This window comes from Pelmatolapia mariae, linkage group LG22, assembly GCF_036321145.2.
Source record: "Pelmatolapia mariae isolate MD_Pm_ZW linkage group LG22, Pm_UMD_F_2, whole genome shotgun sequence".
Taxonomy (NCBI): Eukaryota; Metazoa; Chordata; class Actinopteri; order Cichliformes; family Cichlidae; genus Pelmatolapia; species Pelmatolapia mariae.
In genome coordinates, this window is record NC_086245.2 from 12,803,049 (window position 1) to 12,818,844 (window position 15,796).

At 48.9% G+C, this 15,796-nt stretch overlaps 20 non-coding genes across 20 annotated transcripts; all 20 read left to right on the forward strand.

The window, feature by feature from the left end:
* Window positions 1-258: 258 nt before the first annotated feature.
* trnal-caa (transfer RNA leucine (anticodon CAA)) lies at window positions 259-369 on the forward strand. The gene is made up of 2 exons: window positions 259-296; window positions 324-369. It is a non-coding gene; the product is annotated as a tRNA-Leu (tRNA).
* Window positions 370-1,311: 942 nt separating this feature from the next.
* On the forward strand, window positions 1,312-1,384 carry trnak-cuu (transfer RNA lysine (anticodon CUU)). Its single transcript has one exon. It is a non-coding gene; the product is annotated as a tRNA-Lys (tRNA).
* Window positions 1,385-1,850: 466 nt separating this feature from the next.
* On the forward strand, window positions 1,851-1,961 carry trnal-caa (transfer RNA leucine (anticodon CAA)). Its single transcript has 2 exons — window positions 1,851-1,888; window positions 1,916-1,961. It is a non-coding gene; the product is annotated as a tRNA-Leu (tRNA).
* A 942-nt stretch (window positions 1,962-2,903) lies between these two features.
* On the forward strand, window positions 2,904-2,976 carry trnak-cuu (transfer RNA lysine (anticodon CUU)). The gene has a single exon. It is a non-coding gene; the product is annotated as a tRNA-Lys (tRNA).
* A 466-nt stretch (window positions 2,977-3,442) lies between these two features.
* trnal-caa (transfer RNA leucine (anticodon CAA)) lies at window positions 3,443-3,553 on the forward strand. The gene is made up of 2 exons: window positions 3,443-3,480; window positions 3,508-3,553. It is a non-coding gene; the product is annotated as a tRNA-Leu (tRNA).
* Window positions 3,554-4,474: 921 nt separating this feature from the next.
* Window positions 4,475-4,547, forward strand: trnak-cuu (transfer RNA lysine (anticodon CUU)). The gene has a single exon. It is a non-coding gene; the product is annotated as a tRNA-Lys (tRNA).
* A 466-nt stretch (window positions 4,548-5,013) lies between these two features.
* trnal-caa (transfer RNA leucine (anticodon CAA)) lies at window positions 5,014-5,124 on the forward strand. Its single transcript has 2 exons — window positions 5,014-5,051; window positions 5,079-5,124. It is a non-coding gene; the product is annotated as a tRNA-Leu (tRNA).
* Window positions 5,125-6,066: 942 nt separating this feature from the next.
* trnak-cuu (transfer RNA lysine (anticodon CUU)) lies at window positions 6,067-6,139 on the forward strand. Its single transcript has one exon. It is a non-coding gene; the product is annotated as a tRNA-Lys (tRNA).
* A 466-nt stretch (window positions 6,140-6,605) lies between these two features.
* trnal-caa (transfer RNA leucine (anticodon CAA)) lies at window positions 6,606-6,716 on the forward strand. The gene is made up of 2 exons: window positions 6,606-6,643; window positions 6,671-6,716. It is a non-coding gene; the product is annotated as a tRNA-Leu (tRNA).
* A 942-nt stretch (window positions 6,717-7,658) lies between these two features.
* Window positions 7,659-7,731, forward strand: trnak-cuu (transfer RNA lysine (anticodon CUU)). The gene has a single exon. It is a non-coding gene; the product is annotated as a tRNA-Lys (tRNA).
* A 466-nt stretch (window positions 7,732-8,197) lies between these two features.
* Window positions 8,198-8,308, forward strand: trnal-caa (transfer RNA leucine (anticodon CAA)). The gene is made up of 2 exons: window positions 8,198-8,235; window positions 8,263-8,308. It is a non-coding gene; the product is annotated as a tRNA-Leu (tRNA).
* A 921-nt stretch (window positions 8,309-9,229) lies between these two features.
* Window positions 9,230-9,302, forward strand: trnak-cuu (transfer RNA lysine (anticodon CUU)). Its single transcript has one exon. It is a non-coding gene; the product is annotated as a tRNA-Lys (tRNA).
* Window positions 9,303-9,768: 466 nt separating this feature from the next.
* On the forward strand, window positions 9,769-9,879 carry trnal-caa (transfer RNA leucine (anticodon CAA)). Its single transcript has 2 exons — window positions 9,769-9,806; window positions 9,834-9,879. It is a non-coding gene; the product is annotated as a tRNA-Leu (tRNA).
* Window positions 9,880-10,821: 942 nt separating this feature from the next.
* trnak-cuu (transfer RNA lysine (anticodon CUU)) lies at window positions 10,822-10,894 on the forward strand. The gene has a single exon. It is a non-coding gene; the product is annotated as a tRNA-Lys (tRNA).
* A 466-nt stretch (window positions 10,895-11,360) lies between these two features.
* trnal-caa (transfer RNA leucine (anticodon CAA)) lies at window positions 11,361-11,471 on the forward strand. The gene is made up of 2 exons: window positions 11,361-11,398; window positions 11,426-11,471. It is a non-coding gene; the product is annotated as a tRNA-Leu (tRNA).
* A 942-nt stretch (window positions 11,472-12,413) lies between these two features.
* On the forward strand, window positions 12,414-12,486 carry trnak-cuu (transfer RNA lysine (anticodon CUU)). The gene has a single exon. It is a non-coding gene; the product is annotated as a tRNA-Lys (tRNA).
* A 466-nt stretch (window positions 12,487-12,952) lies between these two features.
* trnal-caa (transfer RNA leucine (anticodon CAA)) lies at window positions 12,953-13,063 on the forward strand. Its single transcript has 2 exons — window positions 12,953-12,990; window positions 13,018-13,063. It is a non-coding gene; the product is annotated as a tRNA-Leu (tRNA).
* Window positions 13,064-14,005: 942 nt separating this feature from the next.
* trnak-cuu (transfer RNA lysine (anticodon CUU)) lies at window positions 14,006-14,078 on the forward strand. Its single transcript has one exon. It is a non-coding gene; the product is annotated as a tRNA-Lys (tRNA).
* A 466-nt stretch (window positions 14,079-14,544) lies between these two features.
* trnal-caa (transfer RNA leucine (anticodon CAA)) lies at window positions 14,545-14,655 on the forward strand. The gene is made up of 2 exons: window positions 14,545-14,582; window positions 14,610-14,655. It is a non-coding gene; the product is annotated as a tRNA-Leu (tRNA).
* Window positions 14,656-15,597: 942 nt separating this feature from the next.
* On the forward strand, window positions 15,598-15,670 carry trnak-cuu (transfer RNA lysine (anticodon CUU)). The gene has a single exon. It is a non-coding gene; the product is annotated as a tRNA-Lys (tRNA).
* Window positions 15,671-15,796: the final 126 nt, after the last annotated feature.

A 15,796-nucleotide genomic window follows, 5' to 3' on the forward strand; every position in this document is an offset into this window, starting at 1 on the left:
TTACCTGCATCCCTACCCTCACCCTAGGGTCACAAACTGCGGGTAGTGAATGAAAGCATGAGCTCACAGATATAAGCAGCGGCAATGAGTTTTCTCCGTGGGGTGGCAGTGCTCGGCCTCGGAGATAGGATGACAAGCTTAGTATTTCAGGAGGAACTCAGATTACAGCTGCAACTCCTCCACATGGAAAGGAGCCTGCTGAGGTGGTTCTGACAATTAAACATCCAGGATGGCTTTGAAGAGGTCGTTGGTCAACTCGTCAGGATGGCCGAGTGGTCTAAGGCGCCAGACTCAAGGATGGGCTCCTTCCAGACAAAAGGGACTTCTGGTCTCCAAATGGAGGCGTGGGTTCAAATCCCACTCCTGACATCTGCTTTCCTGTCTTAAAAATCTGTTTTCAAGAACCTTTGTGTGTTAAATTCAACAAACTGTGGGTTGTTGAGGTAGCTGTAGGGTTGCTGTGAAATCAGCTTTGCAGGTTACAGGAACTTTAGTAGTGAAGAGCTTTCATTAACATCACAGAGCTCTGCTTTCTAAGTGGAAGCCTGAATTGAAATCCCGCTTGTATCTCGCGATTTGCATGGAATACCAGAATCGGCACCTCCACCACTGGCACCCTGTGCTTTTCACAGAGGACAGTAGGTTTACCGTGAGAACATATAACAGATGTGAAAGCTTCCCGAGAAGTCGTGGGGACCTTTATGCTGAATGCAACATCCTTGATTATGAGCGCTTTGCTGGTAGGTCAGTGATGGTCCGGAGAGGCACATGCACTGAGGTATGCACAGGCCTCTACAGGCAAGGCAACGGCACAATGAGTGCCATTAGGTATGGGGATGAAATTCTCTGACCCACTGTCAGACCCTACGCTGATGCAATTGCTCCTGGCTTTCTTTCTGCTGCCCGGCCTCATCCGACAAGAGTATGCAGGCAGTTTGCGTGAGAACTGATGCCGCCGACCGACACTCCCCACCCCCCAACCTATATTGGCCTACTTGACCAAAATTCAATACAACACCCCTGGGACATTTAGCTTTGGTCCATCTGACACGGCTAGGTTGGAACTCAAACTGTCCAGGAGCTCAGTGATGCCCTGGTCCAGATCTGGGAGAAGATTCCCCGGGAGACATTCAGTCGTCTCAATCGGAGCGTGCCCCGTGGTGTGGCATGCATACGAGGACATAAGAGCTTGAAAGAATGATAGAAAAACTTGAAAGTAGTCTGTGCTTTCTTTGCTTCCTCTTGAAATGCTAGTCAACCTCCCCCAGAAATGAGAACCTGTGTCCATCTTAAAGATTTCCTTCTGAAGAAGCCCAGCTAGCTCAGTCGGGAGAGCATGAGACTCTTAATCTCAGGGTCGTGGGTTCGAGCCCCACGTTGGGCGAGGGGACTTTTGTGCAACTGCCCGCAAGAGAGAAAATAAGTGTGTATAGAGAACAGCAAATGCCGTGTTGCGCAAATGAGGATGAAAGTATGGTAACAGGAACCAAAGTTACATTGTGGCCTCTTCACAAGTCCACTTTGCCACAATTTCATTTGATGATTCTGGACGAAATTTCAAGAGAGCTGAGCAAAGAAGCAACACTCTAGTTTTACCTGCATCCCTACCCTCACCCTAGGGTCACAAACTGCGGGTAGTGAATGAAAGCATGAGCTCACAGATATAAGCAGCGGCAATGAGTTTTCTCCGTGGGGTGGCAGTGCTCGGCCTCGGAGATAGGATGACAAGCTTAGTATTTCAGGAGGAACTCAGATTACAGCTGCAACTCCTCCACATGGAAAGGAGCCTGCTGAGGTGGTTCTGACAATTAAACATCCAGGATGGCTTTGAAGAGGTCGTTGGTCAACTCGTCAGGATGGCCGAGTGGTCTAAGGCGCCAGACTCAAGGATGGGCTCCTTCCAGACAAAAGGGACTTCTGGTCTCCAAATGGAGGCGTGGGTTCAAATCCCACTCCTGACATCTGCTTTCCTGTCTTAAAAATCTGTTTTCAAGAACCTTTGTGTGTTAAATTCAACAAACTGTGGGTTGTTGAGGTAGCTGTAGGGTTGCTGTGAAATCAGCTTTGCAGGTTACAGGAACTTTAGTAGTGAAGAGCTTTCATTAACATCACAGAGCTCTGCTTTCTAAGTGGAAGCCTGAATTGAAATCCCGCTTGTATCTCGCGATTTGCATGGAATACCAGAATCGGCACCTCCACCACTGGCACCCTGTGCTTTTCACAGAGGACAGTAGGTTTACCGTGAGAACATATAACAGATGTGAAAGCTTCCCGAGAAGTCGTGGGGACCTTTATGCTGAATGCAACATCCTTGATTATGAGCGCTTTGCTGGTAGGTCAGTGATGGTCCGGAGAGGCACATGCACTGAGGTATGCACAGGCCTCTACAGGCAAGGCAACGGCACAATGAGTGCCATTAGGTATGGGAATGAAATTCTCTGACCCACTGTCAGACCCTACGCTGATGCAATTGCTCCTGGCTTTCTTTCTGCTGCCCGGCCTCATCCGACAAGAGTATGCAGGCAGTTTGCGTGAGAACTGATGCCGCCGACCGACACTCCCCACCCCCCAACCTATATTGGCCTACTTGACCAAAATTCAATACAACACCCCTGGGACATTTAGCTTTGGTCCATCTGACACGGCTAGGTTGGAACTCAAACTGTCCAGGAGCTCAGTGATGCCCTGGTCCAGATCTGGGAGAAGATTCCCCGGGAGACATTCAGTCGTCTCAATCGGAGCGTGCCCCGTGGTGTGGCATGCATACGAGGACATAAGAGCTTGAAAGAATGATAGAAAAACTTGAAAGTAGTCTGTGCTTTCTTTGCTTCCTCTTGAAATGCTAGTCAACCTCCCCCAGAAATGAGAACCTGTGTCCATCTTAAAGATTTCCTTCTGAAGAAGCCCAGCTAGCTCAGTCGGGAGAGCATGAGACTCTTAATCTCAGGGTCGTGGGTTCGAGCCCCACGTTGGGCGAGGGGACTTTTGTGCAACTGCCCGCAAGAGAGAAAATAAGTGTGTATAGAGAACAGCAAATGCCGTGTTGCGCAAATGAGGATGAAAGTATGGTAACAGGAACCAAAGTTACATTGTGGTCTCTTCACAAGTCCACTTTGCCACAATTTCATTTGATGATTCTGGACGAAATTTCAAGAGAGCTGAGCAAAGAAGCAACACTCTAGTTTTACCTGCATCCCTACCCTCACCCTAGGGTCACAAACTGCGGGTAGTGAATGAAAGCATGAGCTCACAGATATAAGCAGCGGCAATGAGTTTTCTCCGTGGGGTGGCAGTGCTCGGCCTCGGAGATAGGATGACAAGCTTAGTATTTCAGGAGGAACTCAGATTACAGCTGCAACTCCTCCACATGGAAAGGAGCCTGCTGAGGTGGTTCTGACAATTAAACATCCAGGATGGCTTTGAAGAGGTCGTTGGTCAACTCGTCAGGATGGCCGAGTGGTCTAAGGCGCCAGACTCAAGGATGGTCTCCTTCCAGACAAAAGGGACTTCTGGTCTCCAAATGGAGGCGTGGGTTCAAATCCCACTCCTGACATCTGCTTTCAAGAACCTTTGTGTGTTAAATTCAACAAACTGTGGGTTGTTGAGGTAGCTGTAGGGTTGCTGTGAAATCAGCTTTGCAGGTTACAGGAACTTTAGTAGTGAAGAGCTTTCATTAACATCACAGAGCTCTGCTTTCTAAGTGGAAGCCTGAATTGAAATCCCGCTTGTATCTCGCGATTTGCATGGAATACCAGAATCGGCACCTCCACCACTGGCACCCTGTGCTTTTCACAGAGGACAGTAGGTTTACCGTGAGAACATATAACAGATGTGAAAGCTTCCCGAGAAGTCGTGGGGACCTTTATGCTGAATGCAACATCCTTGATTATGAGCGCTTTGCTGGTAGGTCAGTGATGGTCCGGAGAGGCACATGCACTGAGGTATGCACAGGCCTCTACAGGCAAGGCAACGGCACAATGAGTGCCATTAGGTATGGGGATGAAATTCTCTGACCCACTGTCAGACCCTACGCTGATGCAATTGCTCCTGGCTTTCTTTCTGCTGCCCGGCCTCATCCGACAAGAGTATGCAGGCAGTTTGCGTGAGAACTGATGCCGCCGACCGACACTCCCCACCCCCCAACCTATATTGGCCTACTTGACCAAAATTCAATACAACACCCCTGGGACATTTAGCTTTGGTCCATCTGACACGGCTAGGTTGGAACTCAAACTGTCCAGGAGCTCAGTGATGCCCTGGTCCAGATCTGGGAGAAGATTCCCCGGGAGACATTCAGTCGTCTCAATCGGAGCGTGCCCCGTGGTGTGGCATGCATACGAGGACATAAGAGCTTGAAAGAATGATAGAAAAACTTGAAAGTAGTCTGTGCTTTCTTTGCTTCCTCTTGAAATGCTAGTCAACCTCCCCCAGAAATGAGAACCTGTGTCCATCTTAAAGATTTCCTTCCGAAGAAGCCCAGCTAGCTCAGTCGGGAGAGCATGAGACTCTTAATCTCAGGGTCGTGGGTTCGAGCCCCACGTTGGGCGAGGGGACTTTTGTGCAACTGCCCGCAAGAGAGAAAATAAGTGTGTATAGAGAACAGCAAATGCCGTGTTGCGCAAATGAGGATGAAAGTATGGTAACAGGAACCAAAGTTACATTGTGGTCTCTTCACAAGTCCACTTTGCCACAATTTCATTTGATGATTCTGGACGAAATTTCAAGAGAGCTGAGCAAAGAAGCAACACTCTAGTTTTACCTGCATCCCTACCCTCACCCTAGGGTCACAAACTGCGGGTAGTGAATGAAAGCATGAGCTCACAGATATAAGCAGCGGCAATGAGTTTTCTCCGTGGGGTGGCAGTGCTCGGCCTCGGAGATAGGATGACAAGCTTAGTATTTCAGGAGGAACTCAGATTACAGCTGCAACTCCTCCACATGGAAAGGAGCCTGCTGAGGTGGTTCTGACAATTAAACATCCAGGATGGCTTTGAAGAGGTCGTTGGTCAACTCGTCAGGATGGCCGAGTGGTCTAAGGCGCCAGACTCAAGGATGGGCTCCTTCCAGACAAAAGGGACTTCTGGTCTCCAAATGGAGGCGTGGGTTCAAATCCCACTCCTGACATCTGCTTTCCTGTCTTAAAAATCTGTTTTCAAGAACCTTTGTGTGTTAAATTCAACAAACTGTGGGTTGTTGAGGTAGCTGTAGGGTTGCTGTGAAATCAGCTTTGCAGGTTACAGGAACTTTAGTAGTGAAGAGCTTTCATTAACATCACAGAGCTCTGCTTTCTAAGTGGAAGCCTGAATTGAAATCCCGCTTGTATCTCGCGATTTGCATGGAATACCAGAATCGGCACCTCCACCACTGGCACCCTGTGCTTTTCACAGAGGACAGTAGGTTTACCGTGAGAACATATAACAGATGTGAAAGCTTCCCGAGAAGTCGTGGGGACCTTTATGCTGAATGCAACATCCTTGATTATGAGCGCTTTGCTGGTAGGTCAGTGATGGTCCGGAGAGGCACATGCACTGAGGTATGCACAGGCCTCTACAGGCAAGGCAACGGCACAATGAGTGCCATTAGGTATGGGGATGAAATTCTCTGACCCACTGTCAGACCCTACGCTGATGCAATTGCTCCTGGCTTTCTTTCTGCTGCCCGGCCTCATCCGACAAGAGTATGCAGGCAGTTTGCGTGAGAACTGATGCCGCCGACCGACACTCCCCACCCCCCAACCTATATTGGCCTACTTGACCAAAATTCAATACAACACCCCTGGGACATTTAGCTTTGGTCCATCTGACACGGCTAGGTTGGAACTCAAACTGTCCAGGAGCTCAGTGATGCCCTGGTCCAGATCTGGGAGAAGATTCCCCGGGAGACATTCAGTCGTCTCAATCGGAGCGTGCCCCGTGGTGTGGCATGCATACGAGGACATAAGAGCTTGAAAGAATGATAGAAAAACTTGAAAGTAGTCTGTGCTTTCTTTGCTTCCTCTTGAAATGCTAGTCAACCTCCCCCAGAAATGAGAACCTGTGTCCATCTTAAAGATTTCCTTCCGAAGAAGCCCAGCTAGCTCAGTCGGGAGAGCATGAGACTCTTAATCTCAGGGTCGTGGGTTCGAGCCCCACGTTGGGCGAGGGGACTTTTGTGCAACTGCCCGCAAGAGAGAAAATAAGTGTGTATAGAGAACAGCAAATGCCGTGTTGCGCAAATGAGGATGAAAGTATGGTAACAGGAACCAAAGTTACATTGTGGTCTCTTCACAAGTCCACTTTGCCACAATTTCATTTGATGATTCTGGACGAAATTTCAAGAGAGCTGAGCAAAGAAGCAACACTCTAGTTTTACCTGCATCCCTACCCTCACCCTAGGGTCACAAACTGCGGGTAGTGAATGAAAGCATGAGCTCACAGATATAAGCAGCGGCAATGAGTTTTCTCCGTGGGGTGGCAGTGCTCGGCCTCGGAGATAGGATGACAAGCTTAGTATTTCAGGAGGAACTCAGATTACAGCTGCAACTCCTCCACATGGAAAGGAGCCTGCTGAGGTGGTTCTGACAATTAAACATCCAGGATGGCTTTGAAGAGGTCGTTGGTCAACTCGTCAGGATGGCCGAGTGGTCTAAGGCGCCAGACTCAAGGATGGGCTCCTTCCAGACAAAAGGGACTTCTGGTCTCCAAATGGAGGCGTGGGTTCAAATCCCACTCCTGACATCTGCTTTCCTGTCTTAAAAATCTGTTTTCAAGAACCTTTGTGTGTTAAATTCAACAAACTGTGGGTTGTTGAGGTAGCTGTAGGGTTGCTGTGAAATCAGCTTTGCAGGTTACAGGAACTTTAGTAGTGAAGAGCTTTCATTAACATCACAGAGCTCTGCTTTCTAAGTGGAAGCCTGAATTGAAATCCCGCTTGTATCTCGCGATTTGCATGGAATACCAGAATCGGCACCTCCACCACTGGCACCCTGTGCTTTTCACAGAGGACAGTAGGTTTACCGTGAGAACATATAACAGATGTGAAAGCTTCCCGAGAAGTCGTGGGGACCTTTATGCTGAATGCAACATCCTTGATTATGAGCGCTTTGCTGGTAGGTCAGTGATGGTCCGGAGAGGCACATGCACTGAGGTATGCACAGGCCTCTACAGGCAAGGCAACGGCACAATGAGTGCCATTAGGTATGGGAATGAAATTCTCTGACCCACTGTCAGACCCTACGCTGATGCAATTGCTCCTGGCTTTCTTTCTGCTGCCCGGCCTCATCCGACAAGAGTATGCAGGCAGTTTGCGTGAGAACTGATGCCGCCGACCGACACTCCCCACCCCCCAACCTATATTGGCCTACTTGACCAAAATTCAATACAACACCCCTGGGACATTTAGCTTTGGTCCATCTGACACGGCTAGGTTGGAACTCAAACTGTCCAGGAGCTCAGTGATGCCCTGGTCCAGATCTGGGAGAAGATTCCCCGGGAGACATTCAGTCGTCTCAATCGGAGCGTGCCCCGTGGTGTGGCATGCATACGAGGACATAAGAGCTTGAAAGAATGATAGAAAAACTTGAAAGTAGTCTGTGCTTTCTTTGCTTCCTCTTGAAATGCTAGTCAACCTCCCCCAGAAATGAGAACCTGTGTCCATCTTAAAGATTTCCTTCTGAAGAAGCCCAGCTAGCTCAGTCGGGAGAGCATGAGACTCTTAATCTCAGGGTCGTGGGTTCGAGCCCCACGTTGGGCGAGGGGACTTTTGTGCAACTGCCCGCAAGAGAGAAAATAAGTGTGTATAGAGAACAGCAAATGCCGTGTTGCGCAAATGAGGATGAAAGTATGGTAACAGGAACCAAAGTTACATTGTGGTCTCTTCACAAGTCCACTTTGCCACAATTTCATTTGATGATTCTGGACGAAATTTCAAGAGAGCTGAGCAAAGAAGCAACACTCTAGTTTTACCTGCATCCCTACCCTCACCCTAGGGTCACAAACTGCGGGTAGTGAATGAAAGCATGAGCTCACAGATATAAGCAGCGGCAATGAGTTTTCTCCGTGGGGTGGCAGTGCTCGGCCTCGGAGATAGGATGACAAGCTTAGTATTTCAGGAGGAACTCAGATTACAGCTGCAACTCCTCCACATGGAAAGGAGCCTGCTGAGGTGGTTCTGACAATTAAACATCCAGGATGGCTTTGAAGAGGTCGTTGGTCAACTCGTCAGGATGGCCGAGTGGTCTAAGGCGCCAGACTCAAGGATGGGCTCCTTCCAGACAAAAGGGACTTCTGGTCTCCAAATGGAGGCGTGGGTTCAAATCCCACTCCTGACATCTGCTTTCAAGAACCTTTGTGTGTTAAATTCAACAAACTGTGGGTTGTTGAGGTAGCTGTAGGGTTGCTGTGAAATCAGCTTTGCAGGTTACAGGAACTTTAGTAGTGAAGAGCTTTCATTAACATCACAGAGCTCTGCTTTCTAAGTGGAAGCCTGAATTGAAATCCCGCTTGTATCTCGCGATTTGCATGGAATACCAGAATCGGCACCTCCACCACTGGCACCCTGTGCTTTTCACAGAGGACAGTAGGTTTACCGTGAGAACATATAACAGATGTGAAAGCTTCCCGAGAAGTCGTGGGGACCTTTATGCTGAATGCAACATCCTTGATTATGAGCGCTTTGCTGGTAGGTCAGTGATGGTCCGGAGAGGCACATGCACTGAGGTATGCACAGGCCTCTACAGGCAAGGCAACGGCACAATGAGTGCCATTAGGTATGGGGATGAAATTCTCTGACCCACTGTCAGACCCTACGCTGATGCAATTGCTCCTGGCTTTCTTTCTGCTGCCCGGCCTCATCCGACAAGAGTATGCAGGCAGTTTGCGTGAGAACTGATGCCGCCGACCGACACTCCCCACCCCCCAACCTATATTGGCCTACTTGACCAAAATTCAATACAACACCCCTGGGACATTTAGCTTTGGTCCATCTGACACGGCTAGGTTGGAACTCAAACTGTCCAGGAGCTCAGTGATGCCCTGGTCCAGATCTGGGAGAAGATTCCCCGGGAGACATTCAGTCGTCTCAATCGGAGCGTGCCCCGTGGTGTGGCATGCATACGAGGACATAAGAGCTTGAAAGAATGATAGAAAAACTTGAAAGTAGTCTGTGCTTTCTTTGCTTCCTCTTGAAATGCTAGTCAACCTCCCCCAGAAATGAGAACCTGTGTCCATCTTAAAGATTTCCTTCCGAAGAAGCCCAGCTAGCTCAGTCGGGAGAGCATGAGACTCTTAATCTCAGGGTCGTGGGTTCGAGCCCCACGTTGGGCGAGGGGACTTTTGTGCAACTGCCCGCAAGAGAGAAAATAAGTGTGTATAGAGAACAGCAAATGCCGTGTTGCGCAAATGAGGATGAAAGTATGGTAACAGGAACCAAAGTTACATTGTGGTCTCTTCACAAGTCCACTTTGCCACAATTTCATTTGATGATTCTGGACGAAATTTCAAGAGAGCTGAGCAAAGAAGCAACACTCTAGTTTTACCTGCATCCCTACCCTCACCCTAGGGTCACAAACTGCGGGTAGTGAATGAAAGCATGAGCTCACAGATATAAGCAGCGGCAATGAGTTTTCTCCGTGGGGTGGCAGTGCTCGGCCTCGGAGATAGGATGACAAGCTTAGTATTTCAGGAGGAACTCAGATTACAGCTGCAACTCCTCCACATGGAAAGGAGCCTGCTGAGGTGGTTCTGACAATTAAACATCCAGGATGGCTTTGAAGAGGTCGTTGGTCAACTCGTCAGGATGGCCGAGTGGTCTAAGGCGCCAGACTCAAGGATGGGCTCCTTCCAGACAAAAGGGACTTCTGGTCTCCAAATGGAGGCGTGGGTTCAAATCCCACTCCTGACATCTGCTTTCCTGTCTTAAAAATCTGTTTTCAAGAACCTTTGTGTGTTAAATTCAACAAACTGTGGGTTCTTGAGGTAGCTGTAGGGTTGCTGTGAAATCAGCTTTGCAGGTTACAGGAACTTTAGTAGTGAAGAGCTTTCATTAACATCACAGAGCTCTGCTTTCTAAGTGGAAGCCTGAATTGAAATCCCGCTTGTATCTCGCGATTTGCATGGAATACCAGAATCGGCACCTCCACCACTGGCACCCTGTGCTTTTCACAGAGGACAGTAGGTTTACCGTGAGAACATATAACAGATGTGAAAGCTTCCCGAGAAGTCGTGGGGACCTTTATGCTGAATGCAACATCCTTGATTATGAGCGCTTTGCTGGTAGGTCAGTGATGGTCCGGAGAGGCACATGCACTGAGGTATGCACAGGCCTCTACAGGCAAGGCAACGGCACAATGAGTGCCATTAGGTATGGGGATGAAATTCTCTGACCCACTGTCAGACCCTACGCTGATGCAATTGCTCCTGGCTTTCTTTCTGCTGCCCGGCCTCATCCGACAAGAGTATGCAGGCAGTTTGCGTGAGAACTGATGCCGCCGACCGACACTCCCCACCCCCCAACCTATATTGGCCTACTTGACCAAAATTCAATACAACACCCCTGGGACATTTAGCTTTGGTCCATCTGACACGGCTAGGTTGGAACTCAAACTGTCCAGGAGCTCAGTGATGCCCTGGTCCAGATCTGGGAGAAGATTCCCCGGGAGACATTCAGTCGTCTCAATCGGAGCGTGCCCCGTGGTGTGGCATGCATACGAGGACATAAGAGCTTGAAAGAATGATAGAAAAACTTGAAAGTAGTCTGTGCTTTCTTTGCTTCCTCTTGAAATGCTAGTCAACCTCCCCCAGAAATGAGAACCTGTGTCCATCTTAAAGATTTCCTTCCGAAGAAGCCCAGCTAGCTCAGTCGGGAGAGCATGAGACTCTTAATCTCAGGGTCGTGGGTTCGAGCCCCACGTTGGGCGAGGGGACTTTTGTGCAACTGCCCGCAAGAGAGAAAATAAGTGTGTATAGAGAACAGCAAATGCCGTGTTGCGCAAATGAGGATGAAAGTATGGTAACAGGAACCAAAGTTACATTGTGGTCTCTTCACAAGTCCACTTTGCCACAATTTCATTTGATGATTCTGGACGAAATTTCAAGAGAGCTGAGCAAAGAAGCAACACTCTAGTTTTACCTGCATCCCTACCCTCACCCTAGGGTCACAAACTGCGGGTAGTGAATGAAAGCATGAGCTCACAGATATAAGCAGCGGCAATGAGTTTTCTCCGTGGGGTGGCAGTGCTCGGCCTCGGAGATAGGATGACAAGCTTAGTATTTCAGGAGGAACTCAGATTACAGCTGCAACTCCTCCACATGGAAAGGAGCCTGCTGAGGTGGTTCTGACAATTAAACATCCAGGATGGCTTTGAAGAGGTCGTTGGTCAACTCGTCAGGATGGCCGAGTGGTCTAAGGCGCCAGACTCAAGGATGGGCTCCTTCCAGACAAAAGGGACTTCTGGTCTCCAAATGGAGGCGTGGGTTCAAATCCCACTCCTGACATCTGCTTTCCTGTCTTAAAAATCTGTTTTCAAGAACCTTTGTGTGTTAAATTCAACAAACTGTGGGTTGTTGAGGTAGCTGTAGGGTTGCTGTGAAATCAGCTTTGCAGGTTACAGGAACTTTAGTAGTGAAGAGCTTTCATTAACATCACAGAGCTCTGCTTTCTAAGTGGAAGCCTGAATTGAAATCCCGCTTGTATCTCGCGATTTTCATGGAATACCAGAATCGGCACCTCCACCACTGGCACCCTGTGCTTTTCACAGAGGACAGTAGGTTTACCGTGAGAACATATAACAGATGTGAAAGCTTCCCGAGAAGTCGTGGGGACCTTTATGCTGAATGCAACATCCTTGATTATGAGCGCTTTGCTGGTAGGTCAGTGATGGTCCGGAGAGGCACATGCACTGAGGTATGCACAGGCCTCTACAGGCAAGGCAACGGCACAATGAGTGCCATTAGGTATGGGGATGAAATTCTCTGACCCACTGTCAGACCCTACGCTGATGCAATTGCTCCTGGCTTTCTTTCTGCTGCCCGGCCTCATCCGACAAGAGTATGCAGGCAGTTTGCGTGAGAACTGATGCCGCCGACCGACACTCCCCACCCCCCAACCTATATTGGCCTACTTGACCAAAATTCAATACAACACCCCTGGGACATTTAGCTTTGGTCCATCTGACACGGCTAGGTTGGAACTCAAACTGTCCAGGAGCTCAGTGATGCCCTGGTCCAGATCTGGGAGAAGATTCCCCGGGAGACATTCAGTCGTCTCAATCGGAGCGTGCCCCGTGGTGTGGCATGCATACGAGGACATAAGAGCTTGAAAGAATGATAGAAAAACTTGAAAGTAGTCTGTGCTTTCTTTGCTTCCTCTTGAAATGCTAGTCAACCTCCCCCAGAAATGAGAACCTGTGTCCATCTTAAAGATTTCCTTCCGAAGAAGCCCAGCTAGCTCAGTCGGGAGAGCATGAGACTCTTAATCTCAGGGTCGTGGGTTCGAGCCCCACGTTGGGCGAGGGGACTTTTGTGCAACTGCCCGCAAGAGAGAAAGTAAGTGTGTATAGAGAACAGCAAATGCCGTGTTGCGCAAATGAGGATGAAAGTATGGTAACAGGAACCAAAGTTACATTGTGGTCTCTTCACAAGTCCACTTTGCCACAATTTCATTTGATGATTCTGGACGAAATTTCAAGAGAGCTGAGCAAAGAAGCAACACTCTAGTTTTACCTGCATCCCTACCCTCACCCTAGGGTCACAAACTGCGGGTAGTGAATGAAAGCATGAGCTCACAGATATAAGCAGCGGCAATGAGTTTTCTCCGTGGGGTGGCAGTGCTCGGCCTCGGAGATAGGATGACAAGCTTAGTATTTCAGGAGGAACTCAGATTACAGCTGCAACTCCTCCACATGGAAAGGAGCCTGCTGAGGTGGTTCTGACAATTAAACATCCAGGATGGCTTTGAAGAGGTCGTTGGTCAACTCGTCAGGATGGCCGAGTGGTCTAAGGCGCCAGACTCAAGGATGGTCTCCTTCCAGACAAAAGGGACTTCTGGTCTCCAAATGGAGGCGTGGGTTCAAATCCCACTCCTGACATCTGCTTTCCTGTCTTAAAAATCTGTTTTCAAGAACCTTTGTGTGTTAAATTCAACAAACTGTGGGTTGTTGAGGTAGCTGTAGGGTTGCTGTGAAATCAGCTTTGCAGGTTACAGGAACTTTAGTAGTGAAGAGCTTTCATTAACATCACAGAGCTCTGCTTTCTAAGTGGAAGCCTGAATTGAAATCCCGCTTGTATCTCGCGATTTTCATGGAATACCAGAATCGGCACCTCCACCACTGGCACCCTGTGCTTTTCACAGAGGACAGTAGGTTTACCGTGAGAACATATAACAGATGTGAAAGCTTCCCGAGAAGTCGTGGGGACCTTTATGCTGAATGCAACATCCTTGATTATGAGCGCTTTGCTGGTAGGTCAGTGATGGTCCGGAGAGGCACATGCACTGAGGTATGCACAGGCCTCTACAGGCAAGGCAACGGCACAATGAGTGCCATTAGGTATGGGGATGAAATTCTCTGACCCACTGTCAGACCCTACGCTGATGCAATTGCTCCTGGCTTTCTTTCTGCTGCCCGGCCTCATCCGACAAGAGTATGCAGGCAGTTTGCGTGAGAACTGATGCCGCCGACCGACACTCCCCACCCCCCAACCTATATTGGCCTACTTGACCAAAATTCAATACAACACCCCTGGGACATTTAGCTTTGGTCCATCTGACACGGCTAGGTTGGAACTCAAACTGTCCAGGAGCTCAGTGATGCCCTGGTCCAGATCTGGGAGAAGATTCCCCGGGAGACATTCAGTCGTCTCAATCGGAGCGTGCCCCGTGGTGTGGCATGCATACGAGGACATAAGAGCTTGAAAGAATGATAGAAAAACTTGAAAGTAGTCTGTGCTTTCTTTGCTTCCTCTTGAAATGCTAGTCAACCTCCCCCAGAAATGAGAACCTGTGTCCATCTTAAAGATTTCCTTCCGAAGAAGCCCAGCTAGCTCAGTCGGGAGAGCATGAGACTCTTAATCTCAGGGTCGTGGGTTCGAGCCCCACGTTGGGCGAGGGGACTTTTGTGCAACTGCCCGCAAGAGAGAAAATAAGTGTGTATAGAGAACAGCAAATGCCGTGTTGCGCAAATGAGGATGAAAGTATGGTAACAGGAACCAAAGTTACATTGTGGTCTCTTCACAAGTCCACTTTGCCACAATTTCATTTGATGATTCTGGACGAAATTTCAAGAGAGCTGAGCAAAGAAGCAACACTCTAGTTTTACCTGCATCCCTACCCTCACCCTAGGGTCACAAACTGCGGGTAGTGAATGAAAGCATGAGCTCACAGATATAAGCAGCGGCAATGAGTTTTCTCCGTGGGGTGGCAGTGCTCGGCCTCGGAGATAGGATGACAAGCTTAGTATTTCAGGAGGAACTCAGATTACAGCTGCAACTCCTCCACATGGAAAGGAGCCTGCTGAGGTGGTTCTGACAATTAAACATCCAGGATGGCTTTGAAGAGGTCGTTGGTCAACTCGTCAGGATGGCCGAGTGGTCTAAGGCGCCAGACTCAAGGATGGGCTCCTTCCAGACAAAAGGGACTTCTGGTCTCCAAATGGAGGCGTGGGTTCAAATCCCACTCCTGACATCTGCTTTCCTGTCTTAAAAATCTGTTTTCAAGAACCTTTGTGTGTTAAATTCAACAAACTGTGGGTTGTTGAGGTAGCTGTAGGGTTGCTGTGAAATCAGCTTTGCAGGTTACAGGAACTTTAGTAGTGAAGAGCTTTCATTAACATCACAGAGCTCTGCTTTCTAAGTGGAAGCCTGAATTGAAATCCCGCTTGTATCTCGCGATTTTCATGGAATACCAGAATCGGCACCTCCACCACTGGCACCCTGTGCTTTTCACAGAGGACAGTAGGTTTACCGTGAGAACATATAACAGATGTGAAAGCTTCCCGAGAAGTCGTGGGGACCTTTATGCTGAATGCAACATCCTTGATTATGAGCGCTTTGCTGGTAGGTCAGTGATGGTCCGGAGAGGCACATGCACTGAGGTATGCACAGGCCTCTACAGGCAAGGCAACGGCACAATGAGTGCCATTAGGTATGGGGATGAAATTCTCTGACCCACTGTCAGACCCTACGCTGATGCAATTGCTCCTGGCTTTCTTTCTGCTGCCCGGCCTCATCCGACAAGAGTATGCAGGCAGTTTGCGTGAGAACTGATGCCGCCGACCGACACTCCCCACCCCCCAACCTATATTGGCCTACTTGACCAAAATTCAATACAACACCCCTGGGACATTTAGCTTTGGTCCATCTGACACGGCTAGGTTGGAACTCAAACTGTCCAGGAGCTCAGTGATGCCCTGGTCCAGATCTGGGAGAAGATTCCCCGGGAGACATTCAGTCGTCTCAATCGGAGCGTGCCCCGTGGTGTGGCATGCATACGAGGACATAAGAGCTTGAAAGAATGATAGAAAAACTTGAAAGTAGTCTGTGCTTTCTTTGCTTCCTCTTGAAATGCTAGTCAACCTCCCCCAGAAATGAGAACCTGTGTCCATCTTAAAGATTTCCTTCCGAAGAAGCCCAGCTAGCTCAGTCGGGAGAGCATGAGACTCTTAATCTCAGGGTCGTGGGTTCGAGCCCCACGTTGGGCGAGGGGACTTTTGTGCAACTGCCCGCAAGAGAGAAAATAAGTGTGTATAGAGAACAGCAAATGCCGTGTTGCGCAAATGAGGATGAAAGTATGGTAACAGGAACCAAAGTTACATTGTGGTCTCTTC